Source organism: Pinus tabuliformis, chromosome 3_1 (assembly GCF_031772625.1).
Source record: "Pinus tabuliformis cultivar Carrire ecotype Pingquan chromosome 3_1, CPIR1, whole genome shotgun sequence".
NCBI classification, from domain to species: domain Eukaryota; kingdom Viridiplantae; phylum Streptophyta; class Pinopsida; order Pinales; family Pinaceae; genus Pinus; species Pinus tabuliformis.
In genome coordinates this window covers 968,708,923-968,720,671 of record NC_142301.1, presented here as the reverse complement: position 1 = coordinate 968,720,671, position 11,749 = coordinate 968,708,923, and the positions used below count along the sequence as shown (strand labels likewise).

Here is an 11,749-nt window from a genome sequence, read left to right as displayed (position 1 = left end):
CTTTATCTCTATATCTCACCCCTCAAACATACACACACTCTCTCCATATCTATCTATCTCTCTCTCTCCCTCGCTCCCTTTTCCCCTCCCTCTCTCTCTCTAACACTTCTCTCTCCACACACACACACACACATCTTCCTCACTCCCTGTCTTTGCATCTCTCTTCTTCTCTCTCTTCCCTCTCCATCTATATCTATATCTCATGTTGTCTCTCCTTCTCACCCACAAAACATGCACACTCTCTCGAAGTGTAAGCACATAAAAATTATTCATGACGTGAATTGACTTCTGTGTTACAGTAATTCAAACATAAATACAATACTTGAATTTTCATCATAAATAAAATGTTCACTTACCCAAAAAGTTTGCTTCCTGAAACTGTAAACTATTTATAATTGGATACATCCTTATTATTCCCATATTTGTAATTGGATACGTTCTTATTATTCCATTTTCCATCATTCAACATTGTTAATCACTTTGCATTCAAATGTGGTAATAGAAAATAACTACCATTGAAAATTATTTGGGGTTTTACACTCCATAAATCACAATCATTAACTTTGGAGAAAACTACAATTAATATTGTAGAGCAATAGAGACAAGGTATGATGTTTACTATAGTAGCACGAGTTAAATATTTGAATGGTCTATTATTCCAATTGCCCTTTTCATATGATCGATATGAGAAAATGACAAAACCAATTGGTGTGACAATAAGAACAGTAAAAGAAAGTACAGTTTCAAATTGATCGCAATGAAGATTGTTTACAATTGACTATATTCTTATTATTCACATTTTCAATCATTCAACATTGTTGCATTTCTACTTTATTCTCAAAATTTTAATTTCATTATTCAAATTATTGAATTTTATATAAAATTAATACATTGTTATAATATTAAATTATATATATATATATATATATATATATATAAATTTAAAAATAATATAAAATATTTAAGATAATTTGTAATTATATAAATATATATTTATATATTGAAAAAGTAATATCAACATTAAAAATGATTCAAACTCTATTTCTCTTTATGTTAATTTTTTAAATATTTTTTCATATTCATATATATAATTAACCTTCTATGGAAATAAGTGAGAAAATAAATTTATAATTAAAAAATATTAATATTAATTTTTTAAATACATTTCGTAAAATTTATCTCAAAATTTAGTTCATGGACATTAAAATATTTAACTAATGACATCAACTTACAAAACTTCAAAAGTATTAATTTTACATTCAAATCTCCTGATCATCTCCTTCATTTAGGGATGATCGTCTTCACCATTTCCTTCACATTCTTCAACTTCACCATCTTTTCCCAATTCAGTGTCTTCATCAACTTCACCATCTTCTTCAAGTTCACTACCTGCATCACCATCTTCTTCAAGTGCACTGCCTTCATCACGTTCTTTCAACATCATATCCCTTAAAACGGTGAGAGAGTTTACATTTTACATTATCATTTTCCCAACTTATTCCATCCCACCAATCTAATTTTCCTACAATTTCCTTCAGCTTAGGTAGCTTCTCCATTTCTCTGGCATTCTCCTCAACAATGGACAACCTGTGATTTCTATAACTTCCAGACTAGGCATTGTTTCTTGATTACATGCACTTGATGGTATTGCAATACTTTCTGCGTTCTCTAAACCTGTAAGACTCAATTTCTGTAACACTGGAAGACTGCCGATCTCAACTTCCAACCGAGGGCACTCCTTAATGCATATATCTTTTAAATTAGGCAGCTCCTCTATTCTCAATGCCTTCAACACGCCGCAACCTGATATCGTGATATCGTCAAGCTTTGGAGTTGCAACATTGTTTCAGCATTGCACACTATACTTTCTAAGCTGTCTAGGTAGGATAGATCTAATGTCTGCAACTCTGGAAAACGGCCACCGCTCTCCATGAACAGCTCCTTCTACTCAGCACAACCCCATATTTCAATTCCCTTAAATTGGGAAGCTCCTCCATTCTCAATGTCTTCAACACGCGGCAACCCCATATGGTCAATCTTTGGACATGCAACATTGTTTTTGCATTGCACACTACACTCTCTAAGCTGTCTAGGGAAAACCGCCACCGCTGTCCATGAACGGCTCCTTCAACTGAGCACAACCTGATATATGTAATTCCCTTAAATTGGGTAGCTCCTCCATTGTGAATGTCTTCAACACGCGGCAATATGATATCCTCAAGATTTGCAGTTGCAACATTGTGTTTGCATTCCACACTATACTCTCTAAGCTGTTTAGCCCATCTAGTCTTAATTCCTCCAACTTCGGAAAACCGTCACTTGCAGCCTCGCTCCCAATCTCCAAGGCTGGAAGCTCCTCTAATTTCATGCAGTGGCTCAAGCGCAAATTCTTCAAATTTTGAAACTGACATATACAATTCGGGAGGCTTACCCCTTCATAATCGAATAACTCAAGACTCTGCAACTCCTCCATGCTCTGCATGTTCTGTGGAAGAATATCTAGCGCCGCATCATCTCTATTTTCAACTTTACCCCATGGGAACCATAACCTCAAATTTCTCATCTTTAACCACGTACTCATTGAACATTCTTTAATTTCTGGATTTACTCTGACATTCAACTCGATCAGATTTGAGAGATTTGTGAGATGCTCCACTCATTGGAGTTGATTCTCGAGGCAAGACCAGTTTGTTCAATGAAGTGAGTTGAGAGATTTGATGTGGAATCACCCTGAGGCCTTTGTAAGCCGTAAATTTGAGATGCTTTAGATATCAGATGTGAAAGATTGCAAATGCTATGAGGCAAATCTTTCAACCGGACACACATTTTCAATTTAAGAAACTCAAGCTGTCCAAGCTGACCCACTGCAATTGGTAATGTTTGTATTGAGGTATCCGACAGATCCAGAATCTTGAGAGACATGAAGTTTACCAAAAACCCCTCTGGAATTTCGTTCACCTGTGTATATTCGGCTAACACTAAACTGACGAGTGTTGAACCCTTCAAATCTGTTGGCAGATCACTAATTTCATTGGGGAGAACGGAGATTCTTTTGCGATCCTTGGTTTCTTCTTCACTTGGAAAATATTGACCCACTGCTGTTGGTAATGTTTGTATTGAGGTATCCGACAGATCCAGAATCTTGAGAGACATGAAGTTTACCAAAAACCACTCTGGAATTTCCTTCACCTGTGTATTTTCGGCTAACACTAAACTGACGAGCGTTGAACCCTTCAAATCCGTTGGCAGATCACTAATTTCATTGCAGAGAATGGAGATTCTTTTGCGATCCTTGGTCTCTTCTTCACTTGGAAAATGTTGAAGATGTTGACCAGCGTCAAATAACCAGTTCTCTTCTCCTTGGCCTACATAAATTGCCATATCGCGTAGTACATCATGAACTTTTATTTCCTTTTTCACTGAACCATGATACTCAATCAAACACCTATCTACGAGTGCTTCTACGTATTTCCGCCCAACATCCATGAAGTAAGTTGTTCCCTTTTGGGGAACCAATCTTTCTACTGACCACATCTCCACCAGTCTCCACATCAATTTCTGCATCTTCGGGAAAGGCAGCACAATATAGAAAACACATTTTCAGATTATTGGGCAAATCATTGTAGCTCCATCTTATCCTCTGATAGAGCTCTGCATCAATGGTCCTGTGAGTGGAGGGAAATGATGGATCTGCATTCTTCATCAAAACTAAAGAGCGACTCCACTCATCAGCAGTCCTTTTCCGAGCCATAGCTGCAGCCACTGTATTTATTGCTAAGGGTAACCCTTTACACTCCGAAGCAACTTTTTTAGCAATGACCTCTAGACTATTGTCTGGAGTAGCCCCACTTCTAAAAGCTCTTCTCGGGAACAGCTCCCACCCTTCCTCTATGGACAGGGGTTATAACATCATGCAGTACTCTTTTTCTGCCATTATTTCAACTACATCTCTGTAGCGGCTGGATATTAAGATTTTGCTGCCGTTATCATGGCCAAAATTGACCCCAACTTGATTCAAATGAATTGGACTCCAAATATCGTCCAAGAAAAGAAGAAACCTCTTAGTTTCAAGAGATGCATACAATTTCATCTTTCTCATGTCAATACTAGAACTTGGCTCAAATCTTAAATTCAGAGACTGGGCAATGGTATCCTCGAGACTTTCAATCTTATAGCTTTGAGAAATGGTATACCAAATGACGAAATCGAAGCTTGTACTCACCTTCTTCTTGAAGTTATTGTAGATGAGTTAGAGTAATGCAGTTTTCCCAACTCCCGCCATGCCCCACACACCGATCACACGAGCCTGGGGATGAGGTTCGTTAAGCCATCTGAGCAGTTGCTGCTGGGCAGCTTGAAGGCCAGACCCCACGAAGCCGGAATCTGGTAGAGGTTGAAGAAGCACCTCTGCTTGAGGCTGTGCAGACACCACAATCTGTGCAGTATGGGCAGCTGTTGAAAGAGCAGAATCAAGGTGCTGGAAGAGCTCACTAAATCTGGTCTTCCATTCTCTAATATCTGCGGGGATCTTGGGTTTGAAAAACAGACAGCAACCGCGACACCGTACTCGCTGTTTGTTGGCGCAAAGGATGAGGGATTTGACTTCTTCAAGGGCATTGCTAATCCTTCCGAAAGAACGTTCCACTAACTCCGGCAGCTTCTTTTGTTGATCTTCGAATTGGGTTTGAATATGACGTAACGACTCGTCCATACGGGCGAGTTCATTGTTGAGAAGTTGAAGGTTCTTCCCCAACTCCCTAACATCACTCAATTGTTGGCCGAGGAGACCGATAATGGCGTTAGCCACGTTTGTCCCCAGTCCGGACGCCAGTCCAGTGCCAAGATCCGTGGCCATGTTAGCAAATGGCATAGAGGAAACGGAAAATATGTGAAGATCTGAAAGAAACCAAAGGGCTATAGAGAAAGGGGACGAAATAAGGTAAGGAGTGAGCAAAGAGCTGTAAGAGTTGCAGTGGGTTGGATAGTCAGATCGTTGGCATAACTTGGCATAGGTTGAAAAGAAAGGAGTGGTGTGTGCCAAACCCTCCTTTCGAAAAAGAAAAAGGTTTGTGCGCACTAAACCCTAACCTGAAGGCATAATTACGGTACGAAACTCACTTTGTAAAAGTTTATTCCATTACCATCACATTGTCTTCGCGTCATTTTTTTTTCCTCTTTTCTTCCAGGAATAACTTAAAGGTTAAGGTGAAAAAGTTGGAACGCCTATAAAACAAGGTCGTATAGCTGGGTTCCCTGTAGATTAATTTAAATATGATTAAATAAAAATAATTTGTTTTTTATAAGTTCAGATTTTTTTAATATGTAATAATATTATTGTATAAAAATAAAATTAAGTTATTTAAAATTCTAAAAAGGTAGATTCTTACTTTTATTAAATATTTTCTGATTTGGAGTTGTTAATTTTGTTGTCTTACTAAAATTAATATTAACCATATTTCAAAATCAAAAAATTATTTTAACAATAATTAATTAGAGTAAATCCATAATTCAATTTTCAAAAGAGAAAGCAAAAATGTGTATTATGTAGTGTGCTACAAACCATATGTACACGTGTCTAAAGCATATAATTGAGGGATGAGGCTCATATAAAGATTTTCATTCTAATTGCTTTGACCATATGAATATGGTTAGTAAAAATGAGACATATTTCAAATATTTCTATCGACCAGGCTTACAATGTTTATGCGCAATGGAATCACATTGAAGACTTTAAGTGTTATTAATTATTTTCAGTGTAAAACTCTGGAACTTAATCAATGTCATTGCATATATATGTATCTGTGATAAAGATATATTAAAATGTATATATGAACGGTGTTGTTATCATTATAATGAAACCACAAATTTTAGTTTCCCAAATGTGAATATGTGATTAAGGAGGAGATTAATCTTGGTAAAGTGGAGATACATTCTGATTGATTTTATTTAGATGATCAATAGGTAATCAATATCCATATTTAATGCTTAGATTTTAAAAAAAAATCACATAGAGAATAAAGGATCGACGCATTTCGAATCTAGATCTAGGTTCATCATCAGGACCAGGATGAATCAATATCCGTATCTAATGCTCAGAGAGAAATCACATAGAGAACAAAGGGTCGACGTGTTTCGAACCTAGATCTAGTTTCATCATCAAGACCAGGATGATGAGCAAGATCAACAAATCAATAATATATAAATCTAAGAAATGCAACGTTAAATTCCCAACGGTCAAAGAATAAAAATTAAAAGTATTATAAAAAAGAACATTAAAGGACAAAATTCAAATTAGTTAATTTTGATTTTTTAAATTTTTTTTTTAATAATAATTTGTTATTAACAATTTTTATATTAAAAAAATTTAAATAATTAAATAATAATAATATGATCTTATTAATAAATATAACTATATTATCAATTAGAATTAAAAGTTGGTGGTTGGTTAGGGAGAGATGGCGCTTTGCTCTGAAGCACCTCAGGGTTTAGGTTAGCAGACAGTCCTTTGCTTTGTTGTCATTGTCACTGCTCTCGTCATCTATCTGCGATGTGGAGCTCTCACTGTGACGACTTGTGGTCTACTGCCCTACCCTATCACCGGTCGTTACCCTCATCCTCGATTCCGTTTGTAGCTTGTTGAAATGGAGATTGATGTTGTCAATTATTCTGCCAACCCGAATCCCTACGAACCGATTTGGATGCTCCCTCATGCTGTGTAGGAAGTGTCGGGTTTTGGACTGCCATGCACGCCTTCTCCTCCGTGGATAGGGCCACCTTCTGTCAGTGCGACTCCTGGACCGTCTGTGCCCTACCTGTTGGTTTCTACTCTTTCTGTTACATCTCCGAGGCTCGACTACCCCCCACTCTCTCCTGCTATGCTCAATCTCTTGGTTTCCTACATCGCACCCTCCCCATCTTTCAATTCCATATCACCTGAGGCAAACTTGCATCCCTCATCATCTGACCTTCCCTCCTCATTAAGGTTTTCTCAATCTAGGAACTCCTCTCTCCATCACACTATTCTAGACAACAACCCTAACCCTACCTGCTTTCAGGGGAGGTTTCCTATTCCCTCAAGCAACTTTAACATTCCAGTCGACAACCCTCAGAACTGCTCTCTTTCTGCATAGGCAGATTCACAAGGCAATTGGGACCCCTTCCGGGATCATCCGACGACACCCTGGACAAGCAAGGCCAAGAAGAACATGTGTGTCAAGGCTACGAGCAAAGACCTCTCTCTCAGTTTTGGGGAAGGTGTCACTATGGGTGAAGTGGTGGACACAACGAACTGGGTATTGGTGGGTCGTGTGAGGGGCAAAACATATTCGGCAGAGCGGCTTCGCCTTTGGGCCTTAGAGATATGGGGCAATTTACGCAAGGAACTACCAATGATCACCATATTGGCACGAGGTTGGTTTGCCCTCAGTTTTCACCGGAAGGAATACACAAAATGGATACTCTCCCGCTATTGGCATATTGAAATGGCCCTTGTGCTTCTCAAGCGTTGGAGCCCCCTCTTCAATCCAAAATGAGAGCAATTGGGTGCTGGACCGATTTGGGTCCGCCTACATAGGCTGTCTCTGCATTTTGGGTTGGAGGACATATTTATTCGCATTGGCAATGCACTGGGCACCTATTTGGACCACAATAAGTCCTACTCATCATCTGGAAACAAATCAGTGGCCCGCATATTGGTTCACTTTGATACTAGGGAAGGTCTGGAAGAAAAGATCACTTTGCATTGGAAGCATTTCACCCGCAAACAAATCTTAGATTACGAAGGGGTTCCCTTTAGATGCAGAAGGTGTCACAAGGTTGGAAATCTGTATAAGGAATGCCCCTTAGTTTATTCAGTGACTTCATCATTTGCTAAAGGCACAGAGCATAGACATCATGAGGCATCCTCGGTGGGTGAACAACCTTCTCGTGCTACCAGTCCGATGGCTATGGATAGGGGCACTACTCTACCAACTATTACTGCCTCTCTGCGGCCTCCATCTCGCCCATGACGAGATCTTGGACTACTGTAGCGGTTGCTCTCTCCACGAGTACTCTTCCTCCTCTTTGCTCCTCTGTTACTTTATCATGCACTACACAAAAAATTCATGTTGCATATGCATCCATTGCTTTCATGACCACTAACCCTCTTACATGTCCTCTGGACCTTCCTAACTCTATTTTCTCCACTACCCCTCCCTCAGTTACTGGTGTAGCCTCCATCTCATCCCCGAAGCCCTCCACTACATCTCGACTTTCTCATCCATATAACCTCCGCTCTCGGGTATCTATCCCTCTTGAGCCTTCTGGTATTGGCCTCTTTCCCCCACCAAAATTGACCAAAACCCCTCAGGGGCGCCCATCTATGATTTCAAGAGCTATTCTTCTCACTGGGGAAGATATGGCCCTGGGCAGAAAAGCCACCATTGATAGGGTTCTTAGAGAAAAGAACACCCTTTCACAAAATCATTTATGAAGTAGTTGTCCTTCAACTGCAAAGGGTTGGCTAGACCTGATAAAAAACTAGCCCTTAAGTGGCTCCTAGATTCAGAGTTGTCCGACATTATTTTTTTCCAAGAGACCCTCGGGAAGGTAGAGGTTGCCCAGATTCTACACTCATTGAAGCCTGGTTAGTGCTTTCATGCCCTAGATGTCAATGGATGATCTTGGGGTATCACTCTGAGCATTAATTCTTGATCCATCAAACCTATCTCATTCTGCGGGGTCTTGGATTCCTGGGTATGGATATATACTCCTTTGGGTTGGGCAAGAACTTCTGAATCATCAATGTCCATGCACCATATCACAACATGGTAGTTTTCTGAAACCACTTCTTGCATTTATTCATGATGAACTCCAATAATATTATCATGGGAGGAGACCTCAATTTCTCAATTGGCCATGAGGAATCTTGGGGACATAATGCCCAATTGGATCCCCTATTTGATTATATGGAACATATTTTGGAACAACATCATTTGATTGATATTCCCATGAACAAAAAGCAACCGACATGGCATAATAAAAGAACTGGTGAAGCTGCCCTGGGTCAGAGGTTGGATCGCTTTCTCATCAAGGAGGACTTGCTTGGTACCCTATCTAATTATTGCCAATGGGTAGGATCTGGGGGTATCTCTGACCACTTCCCCATCTATCTGGAATTAGCTGGCCCTTTCCAAAATCCCAGAGCGCCATTCAAATTCAACTCTACCTGGTTGCAGGACCCTAAATATAACAAATTGATCATTGAATTTTGGAGAGATCACCCTCCTTCCCAGGGGCGGATTTGGCAGAAGCTTTTTGTCATAACCTCATTGAAATTAAAAGTCTCTCCATGAAATGGGCCAAATCTAAACATACCAGAGATGATTTGACACTTTGTTATATTGAGAACCAACTTGTTGACCTTCTGGATGAACAGGGTCGAGGGTTCATCTCAATAGAAGATAAAGCTACCTTCACTGAGCTAGAGGCCCAGAGGCCCAAGATTATATAGGAACGAGAGGAGACATGGAGACTTAGAAGCAGAGCCATTTGGGTGAAGATAGGGGACGAAAATAATAAATTCTTCCACTTTTATGCCAAAGGGAGACGAGCTAGTAATACTATTTGGAAGATGCCTACTAAGCGTGGACAATATGCTCATACATTCCACTAGCTGGCTCATTTGGGAAGTTCACATTTTCAACAGCTCTTCAAGGCACCACCTGGGACTTTGCTTGCAAAAATCATTCATATTGCTGGATTGTTCCCATGGTTTTTAGATCCTGACATATTTGAAGACCTTACCAAACCTATATCTATGGGGGAATTGGAATGTACACTTAAATGGTTTAAGAAGGATAAAAATCCTAGTCCCGATGGATGGACTGTAGAATTATATCTCACCTTTTTCGATACTTTAGGCATGGACCTTCTCAAGGTTGATGAAGAATGCATAATTATGGGGCGCATGTATGAGGCTATCAACTCCACCTTCATTGCTCTCATCCCTAAGGTGGATTCTCCCCAATCCTTCAATGATTTCCGACCCATATCCCTTTGCAATTGTTTATATAAAATTATAGCCAAAATCATTACCAACCATATCAAGCCTATTCTCTTGGCCAACATCTCATCTGAATAGTTTGCATTCCTTCACAATCGACAGATCCATGAGGCCATTGGTACTGCTCACGAAGCACTCCACTCCATCAAATTGAAGCACCTTAAAGGAGCTATTCTCAAAATTGACCTTTCAAAGGCCTTTGATCGAGTGAGTTGTCTCTATCTAAGAATGCTTCTTACTCATCTTGGATTCCCTATCTCATTCATTCAATGGATCATGTGCTGCATTTCATCTATCTCTTTCAGTGTACTTATAAATGGATCTACCTCCAACTTCTTCCATGCTGAGAGGGGCCTCAATCAAGGTTGCCCTCTCTCCCCTTTACTTTTTCTGCTTGTCATGGAAGGCCTAAGCAAGTTGATCCTGCATGAAAGAAGAGAAGGGCGCTTATAGGGGTTTAAGATCATTGATCAGTGTACTATATCCCATATTCTATTCGTCGATGATGTGGTTATCTTCCTCAGTGTGGCATCCGAGACTTCACTACTTTCTATGACATCATGTTATTATTCAGTGCTGCCAATGGGATGGAAATCAACTAGCCAAAGTCTACCATCACTTTCTCGGTATGCACTCCTCAGGAAATCAGATATGCTTATAAGAAGTTCCCCTTTCAAAGTCACCAATTGGACGATGGACTTAAATACCTAGGGTTACACATAAAATCCCATGGGTACAAAATAGCTGATTGGATCTGGCTAGTGACTAAGGTGGAAAAATGGCTGCTAAATTAGAATCACCATTTCTTATCCAGAGCAGGAAGGTTGGTGCTTATCAAATCGATATTGGAAGCCACTACGGTTTGTTGGATGTCCTTATCATGGATTCCATAAGGTATACTTTCGACAATCCATAAGATATGCAACAAATTCCTATGGAATGGTCACAAGGAGGGGAAGCCATTCACATGGGTGAGATGGAGTCATATTGCATTGCCCAAGAAATGGGGAGGATGGGGCGTCAAACATCTTGCATCCTTCACACATGATTTTGTTGCTAAATTAGGTTGGCTTCTACTAAAATCCTGAAGTCTGTGGACTGAAGCGATAATAAATAAATACATTTGGCCACTTAACCTAATGGATTGGATCCGCCTCCCAGCTTGGAACATACAGGGTATTTCAGTTATCTGGAGGGCTGTACTACAAACCCTCCCCACGATTAGGAATGGCCTCACCTGGGGAATTAAAGTTGGAACATCAGTCCGCATTGGTTCAGACCCATGGACAGGTCGTGGCAATTTATATCAACTTCCACCAGACCTTATTGAATTCCTAAATGACAAGGGCATAACCTCAATTTCACAAATAATGGATGAGGAAAGCACTACTATTTTCATGCAGGCTTGGAAATCAACAAACACACTTGGTATTCCTGAACAGTGGATTCAAGATTGGGAGGGTTACATAAATTCTTTATCTGAATCACACATCCACATATTTAATGACGAAGATGATCTCATATGGGCACCTACAACACATGGTGTATATTCTCCCAAGGTAGGATACCCCATCATTCATGATGTGCACAAGCCACCTGTTCTAGAGGGGTGGTGGAGAACTCTTTGGAAACTTAAGGCGCGCCCACGAACCCGTCTCTTTATGTGGAATGTCATCATGAATAAAACTCCTATATGCATCAACT

General features: G+C 39.8%; 1 pseudogene; it reads right to left on the bottom strand.

The window, feature by feature from the left end:
- Positions 1 to 1,195: 1,195 nt before the first annotated feature.
- On the bottom strand, positions 1,196 to 5,038 carry LOC149191048 (putative disease resistance protein At4g27220; annotated as a pseudogene).
- Positions 5,039 to 11,749: the final 6,711 nt, after the last annotated feature.